The sequence below is a fragment of the Engraulis encrasicolus genome, chromosome 9 (genome assembly GCF_034702125.1).
Source record: "Engraulis encrasicolus isolate BLACKSEA-1 chromosome 9, IST_EnEncr_1.0, whole genome shotgun sequence".
Lineage (NCBI taxonomy): Eukaryota > Metazoa > Chordata > Actinopteri > Clupeiformes > Engraulidae > Engraulis > Engraulis encrasicolus.
Window position 1 is genome coordinate 34,051,693 of NC_085865.1, and position 22,500 is coordinate 34,074,192.

General features: G+C 46.4%; 1 protein-coding gene across 1 annotated transcript in view; it reads right to left on the bottom strand.

Annotated features, from left to right (window-relative positions):
* rsu1 (Ras suppressor protein 1) overlaps positions 1-22,500 on the bottom strand; it is a 76,143-nt gene that overhangs the window by 11,847 nt on the left and 41,796 nt on the right. The gene's annotated exons all lie outside the window — the stretch shown is intronic.

The window sequence follows — 22,500 nt, forward strand, 5'->3', positions numbered from 1 at the left end:
ATCAGACATTGGTTTGGCCTATAGGGTAGGCTTTCCTCGTTTTCCTCAATCGTTCCGGAAACTTCTTCCAATGAATCCAGCATTTCTCCCCTAATAAGGGTCCACTGTGTCTAGTGCTGGGCCACCAACAACAGACACACACTTCCTCAGTGCTCCTACTCTCCCGAGAGCTCTACAGTAAGTGTACATGCATATCATACTACACTGTATGTAGCCCCATTAATTAAGAGAGTTTCCACTGTCCAATACACACTTCTTCCTCGTGTGTGTGTGTGTGTGTGCTGTATAGTAAGTGCACATATTGCACTAGCCACTTAGAAATGATTAGGGGGTTTGGCTGATGAAGGATGTAGTAGCCATTGCCGGGTGCCTGCCCCCATCCGAATTAACTTTCTGTGTCCGAGATGAAAAGTAGCACACAATAGCAACATGGCATTATTTTAACTAAACTAAGTAAAAAAACAACTTAAAGGACAAATCAGGTGTCCAAATCAGGACAAAAATGGTTTAATTTGTTTTATAACATGATGAGGGCCGCCATTCTTACAGGGTGTTGTGACCCAAGAGCCAAGACCTGAGATGGTTTAGCAAAATAGATACAGTTAGGGCCAGAAATATTTGGACAGCAACACAATTATCATCCTTTTCCACCTTATACCCCACCACAATGGATTTGAAATAAAACAAACAAGCTGTGCATTAACTGTAGACTCTCAGCGTTAATGTGAGGGTGTTAAAATCCATATCGCATAAACAGGAATGAAATAGCAACGTTTTTTGTGTGTGTTGCCCACTTTTCAAGGGATCAAAAGTAATTGGACAGTAGGCTTCTCAGCTATTTTTCGAGTCAGATGTGTGTTATTCCCTTACTACACCATCACCAAGATGTCAATACAAGGTCTTAGAGTTCATTTGAAGTGTTCCATTTGCATTTCCATATATTTTTACGGAATATCCATGAGATCCAAAGTCCACCTGTCACCATCAGTGATGCAAGCCATCATAAGGTTGAAAAAAATCAAAACAAACCCATTTGAGAGATGGGGAAACATTGAATATGATTAATTCAAGAGTTCAGAATGTTGGAAAAAAGAAATACCAGAGCAACACCAAATTACCTGGTAGACATGGAAGACAAATGCTGTGGATGACAGACAATATTCTGTATCAGGTGAACAAAAACCAATCTCCCAACAGTTTGCCAGATGTAGAACAGTGTCCATGTGAACGGTGGATACATGTCCAAGGTAACAATCAAGAAAAAGATCAAGAACATTGAGGAACACTTCACCATAGGAAATACAGAGGGTTAACTAAAAAATGTAAATTATTGATTGCATCAGAAATATCAATACCAAATTTGGCTTTGCCAAACAACGTCTTAAAAAGACTGTATAGGTCTTGAGCTACATCCTATGGACAGAGGAGACAGAAATCATCTTGTACAAGGGTAATGGGAAGAAAGGAGTATAGAGAAGGGAAGGAGCTGCTCATGATTCGAAACATACCACCCAATCAGTGAATCATGGTGGTGGTAGTGTCATGGTGTGGGCATGCATATCTGTCAATACTATTTTTTCCCCTTGTATTTATTGATGATGAGGACTACCAACAAAAGCCACAGGAGGAATTCTGAAGATTTTCAGGCTATATTATCATGTCATATTAAACCTAATGGTTCTGAACTCATTGGACAATGCTTCACAGTGCATATGGACAATGACCCAAAGCTTCATCTGAAAGCCACTAAGCCATTTTTACCCCAAAAAAGTGGACTATAATTCAATGCCCCAGTCAATCACCTCACCTGAGTACGGTTGAGCAAGCATTTCACTTGCTGGAGGCAAAACTGAAGGGAAAATACCCTAAGAATAAGCAGGAACTGAAGACTGTTGCAATAGAGAGCTCACCATAGCATCTGCAGGGATAAAACCCAGTGTCTATTGATGTCTATGGATTGCAAATTACAGGCTGTAACTGACTGGAAAGTATTTGCAACCAAATAATTAAAAATTGAAAGTTTGATGTATAAATACTAGACTGTCCAATTACTTTTGGTCCCTTAAAAATGGGGTGGCACTGATAGAAAATGTCATAATTCCTTCACAGTTCACTCGATTTGGACGCAAACACCCCCATATTAAAGCTGAAAGTCTGCTGTTAATGCACATCTCGTTTGTTTCATTTCAAATCCATTGGGATGGTGTACAGCACCAAAAAGATGAAAATTGTGCAGATGTCCAAATATTTATGGCCCTAACTGTATGTCCAGTGTATCAATCTATGCCTGCAGGTCACCTAGAGGGTGCTGTGGAGAGAGTGCAGCCCATTCATTCGAATGGAGTCTGTATTCACTCGTTGGTGCCCCTAGAATGCAATACCACCCGGGAAAGTAGTGAGTAGACACACTGGACATATCTCTTTTGCTAAACCAACTCAGGACTTGGCTATATCGGCGGTCGCAACACCCTGTAAGAATGGCGTTGTTTCTAAACAAACGGTGGACTACCAAAGTTCTCTATGCCTCATTTTACATGTCAACAGTGCTAATTTGTCAAGTCGGAGGTCCCGGAGCGCTGAGGAGGAGTAGCTCCGGCGCGAAAAAAAAAAGCGCAGGGGGGGTGGGATGTATGCGCAATATCAAATACAAATATGGAACGGTATAAATAGGCTACCTGCTACTGAGTGCTGGGAATATTCTGATTTCATTTGGGAAAATGGACAGTGGACTATTCAGCATGCAGGCCAATGCCAAAAGGAAAGTTTGTTAGTTTGCTCTGGTAAACGCAGCATCACGCATCCTTTATCTGTAGACCAGAGCGAATTCGGAACCATGCAGTAGCACCGAATAGGCTACCCTGCGCAGTTTCATACTCTCTGCATAACCATATAAAATTAATAGAACGCAAAGCCCAGATCACATTTGCTGGTCCCCTTTTCTAGTCGCCATTATGACTAATGTTGAAGTAAATTAAGACTGATATTTAGGCCAATAAAAATCCCTCGATATCCCTCGATATCCCATATATTTAAACCAGACATTAGCACGAAACAAACTTTAATTTATGTATTTATTTATTATTATAATTTAAATATCGTTTGTCAAGATCCAGCTGGGGGAGCGCGCCTCAGAGCTTCCGGAGCGCGCGTCAGAGCTTCCGGAGCTAGCTCCGCCTTGCTCCCCCTCAAAAAAAGCCCTGCATGTCAACAACCCCGCAACTCAACAGAATGAAGTTTTGGGCAACTTTGAATGTCGTAAATGGGTGGAAAGTAGAGATTTATAATGATGGCTACTTGATGCCCTGGTGAGCCACAGCGAAACCCCAATGTTAGCATCGGCTAGCTAGCGCTGGATTTCTCAATGCAAGTCACAAATGGAGTTAAGGTAAGCGCATGTAAGCCATTTTACACCGGATTTCTCCTTTAACTACTAATTAAAATTACATTAGAACAACTAAACATGAACTAAATTAAGGATTAGGTTTATATTTTTGGAACAAAAACACAGTGTGCATACCACCCATTTCCTATGATGCAGGATGTAGCAACATATGTCATACACTGCAGCATTTACTGCTGCTGCACACTGCCAGTGGTGCTACTTGACCACACAACTCGTTTGTATTTGTGTATGCTAGCTTTTCACCCTCTCGTTAGCCACTTTTCCCTTCTGGCGTATATTAAGTGAAATGATTGATAACGCATGTTCACTCAAAATGATCCAATTTAAGATATGGGAAAGAAGTTGTGGATTTGCGTCATACAGATACAGGACTGATCCAAATGAACCAAAAAGAGAAATAAAAATCAATATCCCTGGACTGTAATGAAATGAAAATCATGAGCAAGGCCGGAGGTTTTTCAGGATGGGGCCTCGGCATGATCTAGATGTGAGGGCGCCTGGAAACGAGGGAGGACCTTGAGCATCTCTGAGTGGATGACAAACAACTCTTTAAAAAGTGTAAACCTTTAAAATAAACAGGCCATGGGAGGTCCCGTATAATGCAGTATCAGCTCAAGTATTTCTGAAGGAGGTGAGCTACGAAGAGTACACACAGGGTATGGCATGACTAGGGGAATACAGTTGAAGGGGATACAATTGTGAATGAGACTTAATACGAGGGCTTGCATCTCTCCAACCCTGCATAATCTAGTACTTATAGAACACAATTTAAACTTAAAAACATCTTGTACAGTAAATGCAATGTCCTCAGACGTATCCTGAATGTGTGTGTTTACATTTGCACAATATGCTAGCTACTTCCATTGCAGAATTTTACAGTACAACAAAGATCTTCCCATCAACAGTACAGGCAGCAGAACAAAGATGTCCCTGTCCATGTGATGCACAGCACTGTACGAAGAAGAAGAAGAAGAAGAAGAAGAAGAAGAAGAAGAAGAAGAAGAAGAAGAAGAAGAAGAAGAAGAAGAAGAAGAAGAAGAAGAAGAAGAAGAAGAAGAAGAAGAAGAAGAAGAAGAAGAAGAACAAGAACAAGAACAAGAAGAAAAGCCTCTAGCATCTGTACAGCCAGCCAGCGCAAGTTGTTTGGACAAGGCCAGCGGGAAATCCATGGAGCGTCTCAAAGACATTCGATGATGGTAATTAAGAGCTCTGATAAATGGGGTGTGACCACAGCCTGTCAGCCGCACTTCCCGCAACTGCCCCATACCCAACATCCACCAAACACCCTCCTCCACCCGTCCACACCTCCTCCTCCTCCTCCTCCTCCTCCTCTTCCTCCTCCTCATTGTCAGCCCTGACCTCAGGGGATGATTGAACATCAGCAGCTCTCTCTCTCTCTGGTTAGTGAACACCACCACATACACACAGTCACACTCCAACTCTTCATTCCACCACACCACACCACACCACACCACACCACACATCCCCATACTTTACAGTGAAGCTGTAGTGTGTGTGTGCGTGTGTGTCTTTCTGTGTGTGCATGAGTGCAGTAGCGCACTCACACACACACTCACTCACATTCCAACTCTTCATTCTACCACAGCACACCAAACCACACATCCTCATACTTTTCAGTGAAGCTGTATTGTGTTTGTGTGTGTGCTTGTGTGCGTGTGTCTGTGTGCATGTGCGCATGTGTGTCTGCACAATAGCACACAATCAAGCCTTATCAAACAAAGGTGACATGGCCATGGCCCGACACCCCTGTAGAAGATCTCCGTACTGTGGAATTTACTTCCTACAACCACTTACAACTTACAAATCAACAGTGGATTACTTTCCAGGTGAAAGAAAGGGCCTTCATAAAACTGTTGGGCACTAAGAGAGACTGTGTGTGTGTGTGTGTGTGTGTGTGTGTGTGTGTGTGTGTGTGTGTGTGTGTGTGTGTGTGTGTGTGTGTGTGTGTGTGTGTGTGTGTGTGTGTGTGTGTGTGTGTGTGTGTCCATCACGCCATCATCATCCCCATCCCCACAAAGAGTCAAGCTTTATTTAAAGCCAGTTTTAACTTGCGTGCTCTTGGAATTTTCACTTTCCCCTGCCCCTCACCCCTTGGGACTGAACACCTGACGGTACATGCACACCAACTTTCCAATCCAAAGTGGCTTGGGTTTATTGTCTGGATGACATTTACCAAAGTGGCACGTCTGCTGGCACAGGTGGGTGTCTGGGTGGTAGTAGTGTTGTGACTGGACTCCAGTATGGGTAAGCGGTTAGGGCGTCAGGCTTGTAGCCCAAAGGTTGCCGGTTCGACTCCCGACCCGCCAGGAGGGAGTAATTAACCAGTGCTCTCTCCTATCCTCCTCCATGACTGAGGTACCCTGAGAATGGAACCATCCCACCACACTGCTCCCTTGGGACGCCATTGAAGGCTGCCCCCTTGCACGGGTGAGGCATTAATGCAATTTCGTTGTGTGCAGTGTGCAGTGTTCACTTGTGTGCTGTGGAGTGCTGTGTCACAATGACAATGGGAGTTGGAGTTTCCCAGTTGGGCTTTCATGCTTTTCACTTTCAGTATGTCTCCATACATAGAGGTCTGCAAATGTTCAGGACCAGTATAATAAGTAGTTGTAGCTTTATTTTCTTCTAGCATATGGAGCGTAAGACATGAACACAAACACAATGCATGCGCTGGGGTCTTTTAAATGTCTTAAATGACAAAGCCATCACAATAAAGGCTTTTTAACTTTTTCAAAAGGAGAGTGCCTTGGATTTTCTTCAGTTTTTCATCTTCAGTTTTTTCCCTATCCAAAGACCACCTCAACCAAACTTTTTCAGAGTCCAGGAAGCGCTCCTAAACTAACTTTTTTGACAAACACAATACACTCAAAGCAGACTGTACATCTATAGGTGACATTTACCAAAGTGACATAATGCAGTGCGTTGGCAGTGCACTGGTGCTGTGTCTGGGTGGCATAGCTAGGGCTTGACTCTAGGGCGTCTGCATGCACAGAGGCCACTGCTCTGCATATCTCCAGGACACATACTGTACAATACACACATCAGCATATACTGTACTGTATAATCTTGAGTGACATTTCCCAATGTGGCATCATGCCTGCTGTGTGGTTACTGACACTGGCTCTGTGTTCGGGGGGTGGATTCCAATATGCAGACTTCCGTCCTCCCTTGCTCACTTGCCTGCTTGTGATCTCATGATGACGTCACTGAGGACAGAAAATTAATTCAATAACTTGCGAAAGCACAATTCTAATGTAATTTCGTCATTTGCAATCAGGATGGTGAATGAAGAACAGTCCCCAAAAAATTGTTGTGGCTAGGCTGACAGTGGGGAAACTTTATTGCTTTCACCACGCAGGCGGGGCCACGAGCAAAAGTGAAGGACTGGAGTCTGCATATTGGAATGCATACAAGGTCTCATTCGGGTGTTGTTGGGACTGGATTGTGGAGTATCCCCATCCAAAGGACCCACTGGTCTGCAGACGTTTAACAAAAGCACCTTAATGTCTATTGGCTTTGGGTCTACTGCATGCTGTCTAGGTGATGGTAGCAGTGCAGACATTAGTGAGGGTTTAGGTAGTCTGAGGTGTTGAGACTGGACTCTGGTGTGTTGTGTGTGTGTGTGTGTGTGTGCGTGCGCGTCCCCCCCCCCAACCCCATCCAAAGGTGGCCACTGGTTTGTTGACTCCCACAATGCACTGGGTCAGCTCTAATGAGGCGTCTGATTGATAACCTATAGGAGGCCAGCGATGCAGAGAGGGGGCGGGCTGCCAGGGGCCTGTCCCTTCACTGCGACTAATGAGAAGTGATGAAGTCTCTCTCTCTCTCTCTCTCTCTCTCTCTCTCTCTCTCTCTCTCTCTCTCTCTCTCTCTCTCTCTCTCTCTCTCTCTCTCTCTCTCTCTCTCTCTCTCTCTCTCTCCACACACACACCTCTACCTTATAAATTTGTCTTTTTGCCCTTTCCTTGTCTGTAGTGTCCACTTCGCCAACGATTAAAGGTATAGTTTCACACACATGCATGCACAAACATACGCACACACACACGCACACGCCTCAAACCCCCAACACAAATGTATGTTAAGAGAGCAGTAGCATCAGGATCAATGGTAAATATTCTATGTGCTCCGCACTATGTCCCTATTAAGCCGTGTGGCTTGGCATCGTTCTGTTCTGGCAAACAGTTGCGATTGATCTGTTGGTATTGTGCAGACAATCTTATTCTCTGGATGTAATGCCGCGGCCAGAAGAGAGACGAGACGGATCAGAGGGTGAAAAGGTGGAGGAACAGCAAACAAAGCATCAGGACAACACACATGTACGCAGACACAGACACACATACAATACAATGCAGACACGGACACACAGACACGGACACACACACGGCTGGAGTCATCCAGTCGGTCTACAGGACGTAAATACACTTCCACACAGAGACACACACATACACATGCACACGCACGCACATGGTAGGTTTAGTCAGCCATTAAGTCTTACACAATATACTGTACCAACAGAGAAAACAAACACATGTCAGTACACAAACAGATGCACACTTTCTCTGTACCTCTCTCCCTGTCTCACACACACACACGCACGCACGCGCGCACACACACACTTGCTGAATGTTGCTTTGCAATTTTCCTGCAAGTGTGTGTGTGTGTGTGTGTGTGTGTGTGTGTGTGTGTGTGTGTGTGTGTGTGTATGTGTGTGTGTGCGTGCGCATACATGTGCATGCATGCGTGCATATCTTGCAACTAAACTGGGCTGAGCTAGGCAGTGTCTAGCGTGCGTTTGGGCGTCGCTGGGTGCGTGGGCTCTGCAGTGTGCTGGAGTCTCATTAGTGGGCCCGGAGCCCCAGAGAGAGAGAGAGAGAGAGAGAGGCTGGCCGCTCCGCTCCTCTCAGCATGGCTAACACATGCAGGCCTGGCCGCCACGCATAACTGCACACCACAGCGCACCACACAGCACAGTCGGGGGGACTTAGTACCACACCAGGAGAGTCTAGAGTCCGACTGATGTTGAGGAGAGAGAGAGGGGGGGGTGTGTGTGTGTGTGTGTGTGTGTGTGTGTGTGTGTGTGTGTGTGTGTGTGTGTGTGTGTGTGTGTGTGTGTGTGTGTGTGTGTGTGTGTGTGTGTGTGTGTGTGTGTGTATGTGTTTTGGGGGGCAGGATATCTACCATGTATTGCATCTGCCTGTCCTCTCTGTTTTCAGCAGTTCTTTCTGGTCTACACAACTAGCCAGCCCCAGAAGCCCATCCATCTCTCCCTATACTTCAGCCTCTTTCCTCTCTTTCTCTCTCTCTCTCTCTCTCTCTCTCTCTCTCTCTCTCTCTCTCTCTCTCTCTTTCTCTCTCTCTCTCTCTCTCTCTCTCTCTCTCTCTCTCTCTCTCTCTCTCACTCACACACACACACACACACACACACACACACACACACACACACACACACACACACACACACACACACACACACACACACACACACACACATTCTCCACCGCTCCCCATCCCCCCTCCTAGCTCCTTCTCTTTCTATATTGTTCTGTTCTCTCTGGTCTCCATACCACTACCCAAACCCCACCCCACCCATCTCTCCCTTTAATTAATAATCTTTCTTCATCGCTCTCTCCCTCCTCATATTATCTCTCTCTCTCTCTCTCTCTCTCTCTCTCTCTCTCTCTCTCTCTCTCTCTCTCTCTCTCTCTCTCTCTCTCTCTCTCTCTCTCTCTCTCTCTCTCTCTCTCCTGAAGTGGGGGCTGTGTGGAGTTATCAACACATGCTAATTGACCCACGGACCTTGTCCGCCTGTGCTGCATGGGAGGCCTGTGAGAAAATGTAATGCAGTTTTACACGCGCACACTGAAGTGCTCCGCTCCCTCCCCAAAAATGTTTTTTTTCTCTTGTCACTGCATGCTTGAGTGGAGAAATGTTTGGAGAGAGAGACAGACAGAGAGTCAGAGAGAGAGAGAGAGAGAGAGAAAGAGAATGAGAGGGAAAATATATCATGGCACGATATCCTAAATCCTTTTCCTGTCTATCCTCTTTTTTCTCTCTCGCTCTCTTTCTCTCTTCCTCTCTATCTCGCTCTTTTGCTTTTCTTAAACAGAAGAATTTCATTTGGATCTGTGCTACTTCACAGACAAGGGTTTTAGACATATTGTAATTCAAGCAAGCCCCTTGCTCTTCACAAAAACATGGATGCTGCAGAAGTTATCACATATTCCACATCTATGAACAATTCCACATTATACACCATGATGCTTGTACTTGGCTTATTTTTCTGTCATTATACAAAATAATGCATGCCAACGACTTTGTATCATTGTACAACATCCTACATGTAAACGGGTTAGCATGTCAGACATCATGATGTAGTCGAGAGACTCCCCCATCATGTGAAATTAGGCCATTGATATCTGGGGCAATGGGGCAAAAGGAGGAGCCATTTGCTAATTAATTTGTGTAGCTGCTAGCACTATGAAAATAAGACTCCTACTAGTCCTCATGGAGATTGCCACCCAGTATCAGGGCAATGATAGCTAATTGGTGTAATTGAAGGACATTGGGTTGATGCTGCTGCATTGGGGGAGAGCCGAACACCCCTCTGAATAACTTCCCAAAGCGCTGTTTAATTAAATGCAGAAGTTGATAGAGTAGGTTACCAGGCGATAGCGTGTTTCACCCAACAGGACTGCACACTAAAAAAATAATACCCAAACTTTGGGTTGTGGCAGTTTGACACCGGACCATTACACCCCCCCCCAAAGTGTTTCTTCTATACCCACACAAAGTGTGGCAGTTAGACTATAGTGAGTTCTTTTTTTCCATTTCCAATTCATCAAGCCCCTGGCTTCACCATAACCCAACTGCTGGCCTTCACTACCTGTACATTTGAAATCAGAGTTACAGCCAGCCAATGGTTACAGAGGACACCCTTCATCTGATTACTGGCTTGTCGTTTCGCTCTCTACAGTATGGGATAAAGAACTGATCTGAGAACAGGGGTGGGGTGGGGCGTGGGGTGGATATGAGGGTGTGTGTGTGTGTGTGTGTGTGTGTGTGTGTGTGTGTGTGTGTGTGTGTGTGTGTGTGTGTGTGTGTGTGTGTGTGTACATATTTGCATTATGGCACGGCTGGCTGCTTGCCTGTGTGTATTTCACACACTGATTGATACGCTACCGACTGCACGAGTCTGCTGCTCTTTGTTCTTTTCTAGTTCCCACCCACTGTGGCGAATTCGGCATATTTTTTTTCAGTGTTCTCTTCATTTCTCCCACAATCCCACAGGTCTCTGTTGCACCCCACGCCGCCCTTCTGTCTCTTCTCTTCTCTTCCCCTCCCCTCCCCTTCCCGTTTCTCTCCTCTCTTTCCCTCCACTCTCCTCCCTCCTTTTTTGCCCCCTTCCATTCAGCTTGTCACTGCCTCACCTCCACCCTCCAACTTTTCTCTCATCTCTCTACGCCTCCGTTTGGCTCTTGGCCTCCCTCCATGGCAGCTCTTCTTTCTCTCTTCTGTCAATTCTTTTCTTCTTCGTCACTATCTGTCTGTCTCTCAGTCTGAACCCCTCTATATCTATATTCCCGTGTTTTGCTCTCTAGTTTTATTTCCACGTCTGTCTCTCTAACTCTCTCTTTGTTTTGTCTCTTCCTCTCTCTTAACCTCTTCCTTTATTTCCATCTCTCTCTCTCTGTGATTTCTCTATTTCCTTTCTCTTGCTTTCTTCCTTTATTTGTATCTCTCTCTCTCACTCTCTCTCTCCTCTCCAGCTGATCCAGTGAGCACACCTCTCTCTCTCCTCTGTCTACCTGTTTGCTTATTCAACTGCCTGCTGTGTCTCCTTTGGAAGTCAGAATGCCCCCCCACCAGTCCAGCACCCCCCCCCACACACACACTTCCAACCCCTCCTTCCTCTCCTGTCATGTCCCCAGCTTTCCCTCCGCTTACCTGCTACTTCACTTGCTGTCCCACCCTGTGGATGTGTGTGTGGGTGTGTGTGTGTGTGTGTGTGTGTGTGTGTGTGTGTGTGTGTGTGTGTGTGTGTGTGTGTGTGTGTGCGCGCATGAGAGAGTGAATGTGTGCCTGTATTTTGATACTCTTTGTGTGTGTGTGTATGTGTCTGCGCGCGCACATGTGTGTGAGACTGTGTGTGTCTTTGCTTGTGTTCTGCTTTTCTTTTGTGTGTATGTGTGTGTGTGTGTGTGTGTGTGCGCGCATGCATGCGTGCGTGCATGTGTATGTGCGTGTGACTATGTTTCTGATAGGGTGAGGCCGCCACAGACAGCTGGGATGACAGAGGGGTTACCCGGCCCGTTCTCCAGGGGTGCACCACCCAGCCCCAGCCCCATGTGGGGGGGACTCTCAGCCCTCTGAGACTCTCCTCTGACGGGAGGGAGGACAGAAACCTGTCTGGATGGCTGACATGGATGATGAGCCAGACAGGAGGAGACAGACCACACACACAGACAGACACAGACAGACAAAGAGTAACAATACATAGATAGGGGAAAAAAACACACACACACTAACACACGCACACACAAAGAGTAACAATATATTGACAGAAAGAGAGGCACACATTCATATACACACACACACTCACGCACACACACAAACACAAACACACACTCCATATTTGTTGCCCCCCTACACAGCCACTGTAAGTGTACTACTACCAACTGTCTTTCAATCAAACATGTACTCAGACAGATTCTGTGATATGCATACAGGGGTGTACTGGGGGACAGGAAGGAGGAGAAAACAAGGAGACAAAGAGTGATGGAGAAAGAGAGATGGAGATGGATATGGACAGAGAGAGAGAGAGAGAGAGAGAGAGAGAGAGAGAGAGAGAGAGAGAGAGAGAGAGAGAGAGAGAGAGAGAGAGAGATAGATAGATAGATAGATAGATAGATAGATAGATAGATAGATAGATAGATAGATAGATAGATAGAGAGAGAGATCTCATACAGACGGCAAGAGAGAGATACTGTGAGAGACCAAAGTGTTTATAATTACGTGCTGGTTTTTGGGGCGCTCCGCAGACAGCTGTGATGTGCACGCGTGGCAGCCACCCTGACTGTCGGGGTATCAAGCAGCGCTTAGCCCACATGAATAAAAGATGCCCGATTGGGGAGGGTGCATGTGTTGGAATGGCAGGGTGGATGGAGTGTGTGTGTATGTGTGTGTGTATGTGTGTGTGTGTGTGTGTGTGTGTGTGTGTGTGTGTGTGTGTGTGTGTGTGTGTGTGTGTGTGTGTGTGTGTGTGTGTGTGTGTGTGTGTGTGTGTGTGCGTGCGTGCGAGTGAGTGAGTGTGAGAGAGAGACGGGTGGGGGGGGTGTTGGGGTGCAAGAAGAGGTTTAGGGTATGTTTGGATGAGAGTCATGGGGATATGTGGATGATAGTGGTAGTGGAGATTTAAAAGGAGTAGAGAAGAGAGATGAGAAAACAGGAGAGGAAGAAACAGTCAATGGTGTGTTTGTGTAGGAGTAGGAGGCCCAAGTGTATGTGTGTTAATTCTGAGGAGAGGAGAGAGACAGAGGAGGAGAAAGAGGAGGAAAAGAGGAGAAAGTAGGAGTTAAAGGGACACTGTGTGAGATTTTTAGTTGTTTATTTCCAGAATTCATGCTGCCCATTCACTAATGTTACCTTTTTCATGAATACTTACCACCAGCATCAAATTCTAAGTATTCATTATGACTGGAAAAATTGCACTTTTGATACATAAAAAGGGGGATCTTCTCCATGGTCCGCCATTATGAATATCCAAAAATAGCCATTTTTAGCTGCAAAAATGACTGTACTTGGACCATACTAGAAAATATGTGTTTATTACTTAGTAAACTTTCATGTAAAGATCAAATTTGGCAATAGGCAGCCCAGTTTCAATAAGCAGCATAGTTGCAGTACCTTTTTTGACTATTTCCTGCACAGTGTCCCTTTAAGGGTGTATCTGTAAAGGTGTAACAGGTCCAAGTATGTGTGTTTATTCTAGGGAGAGGAGGCAGGAAGAGGAGGCAGGAAGAGGAGGCAGGAAGAGGAGGAAGAGGAGGAGGAGAGAGGGAGAGGATAAGGGGGTTTAGGGTATGTTTGTGTAGGTGTGAGTTTGTGTGTGTTTGTGTGTGCTTGGTCAAGGGAGCAGAGGGAGAAGAGGAGGAGGTGAGGAAGATGAGGAGGAGGAGGAAAAGCAGAGGAGGAAGAAAGGAAGAGGAGGTCAGGAAGAGGAGAGGAAGAGGAGCAGGAGAAGAGGAAGAGAAGAGGAAGAAAAACAGAAAAGAAAGAAAGGAAGAGGAGGTGAGGAAGAGGAGGGGGAGATGAAAAAAGAGGAGAGGAAGAGGAGAGGAGGAAGAAAGGGAGAGGAGGGAGAAGGAGATGAGAAAAAAGAGGGAAAAGGAGATGAGGAAAGGCAGGGGAGGAAGAGGAGGAGGAGATGAAGAGGAGAAGAAGAGGAGAAGAAGAAGGAGTTTACGAAGAGGAGAGAAGAGGAGGACAGTCAGAAGGAAGATGAAGAAAGGATGAGGAGGAGAAGAGAACGAGAGCAGGAGAGGAAGAAGAGCTTAAGGGAGAGGAGAGAAGAGGAGAACAGGGGGAAGGAAGATGAAGAAAGGAGGAGGAGGAGAAGATGAAGAGAGCGGGAGAGGAAGAAGAGCTTTAGGGTATGTTAATGCATTATGAGCATGCAGTGTCTCCCCTCTCCGCTGTCCGTCAGCCCACAGATCCCCCTGTCAGGTTAACAAGCTGCCCCATGAAATATGCATGACAGCTGTCTTCTCGTTTTCTCTCTCTTTCTCTCTCTCTTACTCTCTCTCTCTCTCTCTCTCTCTTACTTCGTTTTGCTCTCTTTTTCTGCCTCTCAATTTATCTTTCTCTCTCTCTCATTTCTATTCCTTCGCTATATTCCAGAGATCAGAATTCGCTGCTGAAGAGAGAGCATGTGAAAGAGAGAGACAGTGGGAGAGAGGGAGGGAGGGAAAAGAGCGGGAAGAGAGAGAAGAGAAAGAAAAGAAAGAGGAAGAGAGAAATAAAGAGGGGGGGAGAGGAGAGAGAGAAATGTAATGGTAGAGGGAGAGAGAGAGAGAGAGAGAAAGGGAGAGAGACAGAGAGAGAGGGAGGCGGAGAGGGGGGAGAGGGGGATAGAGGAATAGAGAGAGATTTAGCAGTGCATCTTCTCATTCCTCCATCTCTAACTGCTTAACGGACGACTGACTGTGTGTGCACAGCTCTCTCTCTCCCCCAGCCACTCTACCGCGAAGCGCGGGACACAAATCTCTGTGGAGTGGCCTTTAGCCTGGAGGCAAAGCACCGGGAATGCTGTGTGTTATTCCCCTGAATGGGGGAGTAAAAGAAAAGAGGGGAACGGTATTAGATCACTGCCGTATTGCTCGAGTCTATCAAGAGGGCGCTGTACCGAGATCTGAACTCTGACCTTCTACATCAACCAAGCCAGCACCATGGCAACAGTGGAACAGCTGTAGTGAGGTGGTGTCCAACAGGTGGCTTAAGAGCCGTAGAGGCAGCTTCCCACCTGCTTTAGACTAGAACATAAGAACATGTCGCCGTAACCTTTTAACAACGACACAATAGGGGGAAGGCTTTTAAAAATCTTGAAACAAAAAAAACAATGTTTGTCCCTGTGTTGCTCTGTAGGTGTTTAGATAGATTTCTGTTATGTTTAAGCTGTCAGAATTTCCTACAATGATGAAAAATCTGATTAAAAATAAAAATAAATAATCTTTGCATAGCTTTGCGTACATGTATATTTGTTTAAAGTTTGGAAGCCATGGCAGGTGACTTCTAATGATGGATGTGCATGTGGTCCACCATCAACATGGCTTACCTAATGATATTTGCTGATCTTATCTTTTACTTTCACTTAAATATGTCATATTTATCACACTTTTCATGATTTTATACTCGTTATCAGGTTTGCTTGTACATATTGTCCATTTCCATTGGTTTTAGACTGCCTTTTGCAACTTGACCTGACTCACTGTACAGGTACAGTACCTGCCTCACTGTGGATAGAACACTAAATTGTACACCTTTGATTTTCCATCGGTGGCTTTAAACTAGGGTGCACTCTTTCAGGTGGCAGCCGTGTGAAGTCTAGTCTGTCACATGTTAACAAACATCCCTCACAGAGACTTAGAAAGGAAACGGGCAGTAGGAGACGGTGGGGTTGGGTAGACAGTGATGGAGGATACGGAGAGAGAGAGAGAGAGAGAGAGAGAGAGAGAGAGAGAGAGAGAGAGAGAGAGAGAGAGAGAGAGAGAGAGAGAGAGAAAGGGCTGTGGGAGAGAGAGAGGGAGAGAGAGACAGAGACACATATATAGTTGAGTAAATGAAAGCGTGAGAATGGCTGTAAAAGAGGTTGTGTGTGTGTGTGTTTGAAATGAATACACGAGAGAAGTAGAATAAGAAGAGAGACTTAGCATGAACAAATGAAAGAAAAAAGGTTTTATGCAAGAAAAGAAGTTTTGAAGGAGAGAGAAAGAGAGAAAGAAAGAAAGAAAGAGAGAGAGAGAGAGAGAGAGAGAGAGAGAGAGAGAGAGAGAGAGAGGGAGAGAGAAAGAGAGAGAGAGAGAGGGGGGAGGGAGAGAGGGAGAGGGAGGGAGAGAGAGAGGGAGAGAAAGAGAGGGGGGAGGGAGAGAGGGAGAGGGAGAAGGAGGGAGAGATAGAGAGAGAGAGAGGGAGGGAGGGAGAGAGGGAAGGAGAGGGCAGTAGTGAGCACAAGACTGATGAGTTCTTGGTGCTGAAGGACATTAAGGTGTGAATGAAACAGTTGGTGCGAACGCAAGATCACACCTTATGTTATACCCCAAACACACACACACACACACACACACACACACACACACACACACACACACACACACACACACACACACACACACACACACACACACACACACACACACACACACACACACACACACACACACACAAGTACGCACGTCACGCGCAGTCAAGCGCACACACATACGCACACAGAAAAGGCACGCACAAATACGCACGAACGATGCAGCCATGTACACAGACACACGTACACACTCATGCCCACACACACACACACACACACCCCAAAAACAGCACCCACCCTCCAAACAGTAGAGGCTTTCTCTCCTGGTCGCCTTCGCCTGCCGTGCTGTGCTGTGGAATACTAATGTATATAGAGGAATAACAAAGCCAAAGCTCTCTCCTTTAACCACAGTATAGCGGGAATAAGCCACCCTACGAAGCAGAAAACCCGCCATCCACCACACACATTCCCATGAGACCCGCATATCATCTCCCAGCATCAGAATCGCATGTTATGGAAGAGATCGGTCAAGCTGACATTTGCAGAGTCGTTTAAAGAGGCTTTTATTTTTTGCCTCATAAAAAAAACCTTAACTTCACAAAGAAAAAGGATGCAAAGAAGCATGAAATTCATCAGGTTTTTAAAGGTCATTATGCCCCCAAAAGATCCTTATCACGACTGCTTGGGGTGTATCTAAGCTTAAAAAGAGACTTTTGTAGTCTCTACTGTTGTTTTGTGAGGACACGACTTTGGAACCACAAGAGACAAAGGGAGCTTAGCATCTGTCGTCATTAGCCATTTAAGTGTAGAAACAACTTAATAATATCTCTGACCTAAGGGGTTCATCTAGAGTCTTCCATTAAGTGAGCGCATTGTAGTGATAACTTGCTAAATACTCAACTTAAAAGTTTTATCGTGCACTGAAAGAGAGAGAGAGAGAGAGAGAGAGAAAGAGAGAGAGAGAGAGAGAAAGAGAGAGAGAGAGAGAATGAAACAGAGAGAGATATAGAGAAAGAAGAAGGGAAGAGAGAGAAAGAGAGAGGAAGAGAGAGAGCGAGAGAGAGAGAGAGGGAGAGAGAGAGAATGAAATGGAGAGAGAGAGATATAGAGAAAGAAGAAAGGAAGAGAGAGAAAGAGAGACAGAGAGCTCTCTCTTTGCCAGCCATCGATCAGGTTTATGAGTAACGAGCCAAATGAAGGATCGTCATCGTCAAACAGATGCTGGCCGGCCGCTGAATGAACGATTTATCGCCCTCCGATGTGTCCATGACAACCTGCTATTAGATAGATTGGCAATGCAGACCGGATTGACTAAACGGCAGAATGGCCATTCATCAAAAGGGAGAGAGGGGGGGAGAGAGAGAGAGAGAGAGAGAGAGAGAGAGAGAGAGAGAGAGAGAGAGAGAGAGAGAGAGAGAGAGAGAGAGAGAGCGCAAGAGCACTGCTGGATCAGCTAAAATAGCTGTAGTGTACACACACACACACACACACACACACACTTCCTTGTGTATCTACAAACCTTGAGGTGGATGTTCCGACTGTCATAAACATGCTTGAGTGGAAATCAATGAACAAAGCTCTCGGAAAGCATAACCAAGTGCCTCAATAACGCTGGATAATCACCAGCCATCATTACCAATGGACTGTTGGCCACTGTACACGCATACAGTTCAATACAGATATAAAGTACCGATGTATGACCAGAATAAAGCCCAGGCAACAAACATGGTTCAGATAGCTATGACATTACTTACATTATCAAAAAATATAAAGTATTTCATTGTTCAGTTGTTGCTTGCATACAACAAATTGTAAAGAAGAGATGATAAGGTAGTAACTATCAACTCTTGGCCATACGGAGCAGATATAAAGTAGCTGATTAAGTGCAAATAGCAAGCATTGCTCAAAAGGCAATGTCATTAAACGATAATAAATATGAAGAAATACGTATATATTCTGTTATTGTTGAGTTGCTCACATACAATAAAACCTGACAAGACTAGACGTTGATTAGATCACGGCACAATGCTGACGTTGTTCCGGAGTCTTGCCTTGCTCAAGTTGCCATGGGAATTGCTGATCCCAGGATGCTTTTTCTCGCCATGCACGGGGATTATGAAAGCCTTGCGTGCTGTGAGAGTTGTTGACAACTTTGAGGGTCAAGCAACACTTTTTTTAAGAATAAATTAGTCTTTCACAGAGCCAATGTCCTATGTTCAACTGCTGATATGCTGGGGAGGAGTGCAACCATTAAACCTATGCTATTAACCCTTTCATTCTTGCTGGATGGGTAACTACTGAAAGTTCATCTCTAAAGCATTACTGTCACAGAACATTAGTGCGCCATGAGGGATCACCAAGTGTGCCATGAAAAATTATTGAATGACTGCATACATGTGTATAATATTGGCAATATTAGTGGTGTGCCTTGGCTCAAAAAATATTGCAAATCACTGCTCTGAAGCATTACTGCCAGTTGGCAGAATTAAGGATGCAATAATGCTGATTGTATTATGCCACACTATCACACATGCACGCACACACGCACGCACATGCACACACAAAAAGACAAAATGCCACTAACCACCCAACCAACCAATCCCTAAAAATAAGAAATAAAATTCCACTACTCACACCCACTCAGTTCTGTGTGTTTGGTCATTAAACAAACAGACACACAAACACATACAGACAGACCGACAGACAGACACATGTATCGCACATGTGCACACATATAAACACACACGCACACAGACACACACAGACACACAGGCACACAGACACACACATGCACACATACACACACACATGTGCGTAAGCACACGCACACGCACACGCACACGCACACACACACACTAACAAAACCAAACACATCCCTGACACACGACTCTACTAGATGTGGTACTGAATCCAGATTGTGTGCCTTACAAGTGCAGAGAAGCAGGCAGGCAGGCAGGCAGGCAGCATCGACGGCATCGGCAGTGCAGCTCAGGAAAAGATCAGTTCCGCCGGCCGGTTTGTGTTGCGGCGCCCAGGCACCACGCAAACGCAATACGCGGGGCAGCTCAGCGGCCGGCTATAAATGATCAAACACAAGGATTTGCCTCTCCTGTAGCCGGGGATTGTGCGACTGTGGCAGGAGAGGAGAAGAAGAAATGAGTTGGTTGGGGATGGATGGGGGGGGATTGCCGAAAGATTGCCGAACGGAAACGCTACAATTAGTTTGTGCAAACTTCGGTGTCAGGCAGACATACACGGAGACAAACAATGTCCCTCCAATGCCTCTATAATATGATTCAATCTCAGTTACACACAGAGTTGAACACCCGTAGACTCAGTCGCAAGTACACACAGACAACAGACACAGACATAAACACCACACAAACAGACACACACACAGGCAGACAAGACAACACACTACATCTGAGCATAAGACGCCCCTCTCAGAGGAAACCATCCCATGATGCATTGCAAAGGAACTACTGTATGTGTGTTTGTGTGTGTGTGTGTGTGTGTGTGTGTGTGTGTGTGTGTGTGTGTGTGTGTGTGTGTGTGTGTGTGTGTGTGTGTGTGTGTGTGTGTGTGTGTGTGTGTGTACATACTTGTGTGTGTCCGTGTGTGTAAATGCGATGTGCCTCTCTCAGGCATGACAGACTTCGTAACAAGCGAATCACGTATCAATGTTTTGCTCAGACTGCCAAATCCTGACTTTGGACATCGGAGAGCCCAGCACGCACATGGACGCTGTGTGTGTGTGTGTGTGTGTGTGTGTGTGTGTGTGTGTGTGTGTGTGTGTGTGTGTGTGTGTGTGTGTGTGTGTGTGTGTGTGTGTGTGTGTGTGTGTGTGTGTGTGTGTGTGTGTTTGATGGAGGCTTGGCTAGCCGACACATGACTGAATTCTTCTGTCACTTCTATGAGACACTCGCCTCGGGCTCTTTGGACACTAATTGGTCCGTCTCTGTGTTAAAACTCTGCCGCCCCCCACACTTACACAATATTTTTTTTCCCATATTTCTCCTCAATAACTGATTCTATAACTGACACATGATTGACTCACTGAGGTTGGTCCAGAGGAGTAGTTGGGGGACCAGACAGAAACAATTTTGGCCAACATAAAAGCAGCACAAATTGTGTTGAAACTGATCATGTCAAATTAAAATTGGTTTAGACAGCAGGCAGTCAGCAAATTGAGTTCAGAGAGAATTTTCCACCCACTAAAGGCAGTGCGTGCACGTGTGTGTGTATATGTGCGTACGCAGTGAAGCAGACGGAGTTCGGGGGGTGGGGGTGGGGGACAGTTGTCCCAGGCTCAAGGATAGAAGGGGGCCCAATTCTCATTACATTCTATGTATTGGGTGAGGGGCCCTTTCAGATCACTTTGTCCTGGGCCTAGCCAGAGCTGTCAGCGGCCCTGTGCGTGCGTGTCAAGTGTGCGTACATGTGTACGGTCAAACAAGATGGCAAACAGCACAAAGAATGTGCATCGTGTATTGTGAGGACGGAGTCTGTCCCTTCGCAGTGGTATGCATGTGTAAGTATACAGCATAGGTTAATATGAGCATATGCAGTGTGGTTACAGTTCTGCGTGTATACAGGCCTGTGTGTGTGTGTGTGTGCGCACGTGTGTGTGTGTGTGTGTGTGTACATTTGTGTAGTGTACGTGTGTGCGCACATGTGTGTGTGTTTGTGTGTGCGCATGTGTGTGTGTATGTCTGTGTGTGTGTGTGTGTACGTGTGTGTGTGTGTGTTCGTGTGTGTGGTACACATGCATGTCATGTGTAATTTAATGTGTGAGCCACATCTCGTGTCCCCACTGAGCGGCTAGACTGCCATGTTTGACCGGCTCCAGCCATATTACCCTATCCATCATGCCTCATAGCCACCCATCACCCTCATAGCCACCCATCTCCCCCTGCTCATCCTCCCACTATCCCCCTTTCAACCCCCCTCCCCTGCCCATCACATCACACCTCTCTTCTTGCTCCCACTACCCCCCTTTCACCCCCCCACATCACTCTTCTCTCCCCTCTCCACTATCCCCCTTTCACCCCCCCCCCACATCACTCTTCTCTCCTTGATCCCACTATCCCCCTTTCAACCACCCCCTCTCCACTATCCCCCTCTCACCCCCCCCTCTCTACTATTCCCTTTTCACCCCCCACCCCACATCACTCTTCTCTCCTTGATTCCACTATCCCCCTTTCAACCACCCCCCCTCTCCACTATCACCCTTGTCCTCAGCCTCCCGTCATCCTCCTTTCACCCCCCCCACCCCCCACACACATCATCCTTCTTTCTTGCTCCCACTGCCGCCTGTTCATCCCCGACCCTTTTCACCATCATCCTTGTCCTCCTACTTTCACTATCCCCCTCTCACCACACCCCTGTTCCCTCTCACCCTCCTTCCCCTGCTCTCACTGTTCCTCCTTTCAATCTTCTCCTCCTGCTCCCACTGCCCCCCATTCAACTCCACCCCCAATCCCAACCATCTTTCTCCACTGGCCCCCATGCAACTCCACACCCCATCCCAACCATCCTTCTCCACTGCCCCCTTTATCCTCGCCAGGGAAATCGCCCAATAAACGGTCATGGCCAATCGTAAACTACCCCGCTTCTACGAGGAAATGCGTAGGTGGTCTCCAGACTTTCTCTGTTGTGAGATACCCAAATACCCAAATCCCATCCCCATGGTGGTTGAGAGGCGGTGGGTCTATGATGTCAGTATGGTTAGCAAGGAGCATGGATGACTGGGTGAGGGGGGATGAGGGGGTCGGAGGCAGTCATGGCCGGACGTGAGAATTGCTGGCAAGGGGGGTGATGGTGAGGGTCTGGATAGTCTTGGTTGTGGGGGGCTGTTGTATGACGCAACTGGGGATGGATGAGGGGGCTGGTGTGGGTCTGAGGCTGTCATGGTTGGAGGGGAACCTTGCCACCCTGTCGACCAGGGGGGAATGGTAAGAGTGTGTGTGTGTGTGTGTGTGTGTGTGTGTGTGTGTGTGTGTGTGTGTGTGTGTGTGTGTGTGTGTGTGTGTGTGTGTGTGTGTGTGTGTGTGTGTGTGTGTGTGTGTGTGTGTGTCGGAAGTTGGGTGAGAGTGGGGGGTGGGAGGTCTATAATGCAAGTGTGATGTGATCATGGACGGATGGATGAGAGGGGGGGTTGTGTGGGTCATGGCCGGAGGCAGACTGCCGCACCTGAGGACAGGTGTTATATAATCACTCCATGGCCGTCACTCAGGCCAGGGCTCAGGAATGAGGAGGTGTGGAGGGCAGAGAGAGAGAGAGA